We start from the raw sequence: 3,122 nt of genomic DNA on the forward strand, positions 1-3,122 counted from the left end.
TGTCTTACGTCTCCTGGACTCCTAGTCCCACCTATTTTGGTTCCCTATTGGCCCGACAGTGCTTTATTAACATATGCATAGGACTGAAGTCAAGGCATTTTCAAAAGATAGAAGTTGAATTAATTCAGCAGCATTTATAATCAAGTGTACTTTAGCAGCTGTTCCTTCCTGAGCAATCAAAAAACTGAAAAACACAATAGCGTACAGTATCCAGACTCTCTGTGTATTTTCCATCTTTGCATGGCTTATTTATCTATTATTACTTTATTTCTTTTACTTTTATTTATTTTTCTCTGAGACAGGGTTTCTCTTTGGAAATCCACCTGTCTCTGCCTCTGCCTCTGCAGCAAATCCTACCGGCGTGCGCCACCACAGCCAGCTTCTCTATTTTTATTTGCCACTTTGCCATTTTTTCTTTTTGTCTCTCAATCTTACGTATATTTTTAAACACACTGTAAACCTTTAGAGGTTTTTCTTCATCCAAGTCTGACTTTACTGTAAATCTTTATGTTTTTCTGGCCACGTGTCTTATCTGTTAAAACCGCGGCTGTTTTAAACTGCCGTTTTTTTTCTAAGATGGCAGGAGTAAGCGTGATTCCAGCTGCCAGCTTGGAGATGTGGTCACTGCCACTTCCAGCTGTACATACAACTTTTAAATCGTTAGCAAAGCCTCTTAAAAGAACCTTGTTGGCTTTTTTTTTTTTTTTATGCTGAGTCAGGAAGCCTAACTTAAGCAAGCTGCGAGTCTCTGGTTGCCGCTAACAAAACAGAGCCCACCTGAGAAAATGCTGCTACCAAAAAGCTGTGCTTCTCTCTGTCCTTTTGTTTCTAAAATTCCTTTATAGCTTTTGTCGTTCTACGTGGAAATTCAATCCCGCTCCGACACCATTTGTAAAGAGAAGCTTTTTCCTTATCACCCACCAGTCGCCTGGGCTCTACCACGTTGTAGTCCCCAAATAACACACAAGATGCTGTATTAATTATGAAGCTGTTGGCCTTGCTTGTTTCTTACTGGCTAGCTTTGACTTAAGTAATTACCCCATAATTGTTAATCTAAGTATTTCTCTTACCGGAGAATAATTCCGGGCTTCCAACCCCATGGCGTTACATCTTGACTCTCTGTGTTTCTCCTTCCCTGAGTTCTCCTGGACTCCTAGTCCCACCTATCTTGGTTCTCTATTGGCCAACAGTGCTTTATTAACATATACATAGGACTTCCCCTCATCACTCTCGTGTGTCACTGATGTCATGAATGCCTTCAGTTGAGAGTGACTGTGTGACTCCAGAGAAAATCTAGGACTAGCAAAGGCCTCAGAACCCTGAACAGGCTTTGTTCTCATTCCCCTTCAGGCAGCATTATGAAGACATGCCTGTTGTCATGATTACATTTATCTTGCTGTTGGGTGGTGTAACTCAAGCAGTATTGCCTGATATTCACAGGCTCCATATTCCACCAAAATGAATATGTGTGTGCATGAAAGTGTCTCTGGATGTGTTTATGTGTGTATTCAGCTTTTATTTTTTTCTTCCTTTTTTATTTAAGTTAGAAACAAGCTTGCTTCACATGTCAATCCCAGCTCCCTCTCCCTCCCCTCATCCCCGTACCCTCCACAAGGCCCCTGAGCCCCCCACCCAATCTCCACTCCAATCCCTAGGGAGGGTGAGGCCCTTCATGGAGGATCTCTAAGTCTGTCATTTCATCCAGGGCAGGGCCTAGTCCCTCCCCCAAGAGCCCAGGCTGAAAGAGCATCCCTGATTGTGGGATGGGCACCCAAAGTCCATTTGTATGCCAGGGATAAATACTGATCTGCTACCCAAGGCCCCATAGATTACCTGGGCCTCCTCACTGACACCCACATTCAGGGGTCAGGATCAGTCCCATGCTATTCATCCAGCCATCAGTCTGGGGTCCGAGAGCTCCCCCTTGTTCAGGTCAACTGTTTCTGTGGGTTAAACCAGCCCAGTTCTTCCTTTCTGTCACTGGGTTCCAGGAGTTCAGTTCAGTGTTTAGCTGTGGGTATCTGCCCCTGCTTTCATCAATCGCTGGATGAAGGTTCTATTTCCCAGACTCTCCAGCAGTAGAATTGTAGGCTAGTACTCCCCTGATCCATGTCTAAAATCCATATATGAGTGAGTACATACCATGTTTCTCTTTTTGTGACTAGGTTACCTCAGTTAGGATGGTTTCTTCTAGTGCTTCATCTGCATTGGACTATTCAGCTCTTGCAGGTGTAGAGTCTCAAGACTCTGGTGGTGTCATATTGGTTTTTCTGTCACTGGGTGGGCTGGCTCCTGCTGGGGTGGGAGCTGCAGTGCACAGTACCCTGGCCTCAGCTACTTGTGCCCAGCTTTTATTTTTTTAAGAAATCAGTTTATATTAAACTATCTAAAATTATGATTCACATATTTGAACTGTCAACCTGACACCCCCTAGAATTACCTAGGAAAAGATTCTCAACTGACAAATTGTATAGATCAGATTGGCCTGTGGGCATGTCTGTAGGGGATTGTCTTGTTTGCTAATTAATGTGGAAGAGCCCAGAACACTGTGGGTAGTCCCATTCCCTACACAGGTTGTCCAGAACTGTATAAGAAAGGTAGCTGAAAGCTACCTGCAACCCCAGAACCCAGGAGGCAGATGATAGGGGAAGGCCTTCTGTGTATATGTTATCTTATTGGTTGATAAATAAAACACTGTTGGCCAATAGGGAAACAAGGAAGGTGGGACTAGGAGTCAAGGAGGATTCTGGGAAATGTAGTGAAGTTAGAGAGTCACTATGTGATCCCGGGAGAAGAGGGCGCAAGTCTGGCATTCTCAGTAAGATAAGACCTTGTAAAATATATATTAGTAATTATGGGTTAATAATTGAGTCAGAGCGAGCCATAAAGAAACCATAGCGAATGGTCAACAGCTTCATAATTAATACAGCATCCTGTGTGTTCACTTGGGACTGACGTGGCTCTGGGACCAGGCTGGCGGGAAGAATACATAGCACAGAGACAGGCAGATAGCTGATTTTGAGGCCAATCTGGTCTACTTTCCAGGCCAGCCTGGGCTGCCTAGTGAAAACCTGTCTTAAAAAAAAAAAAGACAAAAAAGAAAGGTAGCTGCGTACATACGC

The sequence above is a fragment of the Mesocricetus auratus genome, unplaced genomic scaffold (assembly GCF_017639785.1).
Source record: "Mesocricetus auratus isolate SY011 unplaced genomic scaffold, BCM_Maur_2.0 Super-Scaffold_100022, whole genome shotgun sequence".
Classification (NCBI taxonomy): Eukaryota; Metazoa; Chordata; class Mammalia; order Rodentia; family Cricetidae; genus Mesocricetus; species Mesocricetus auratus.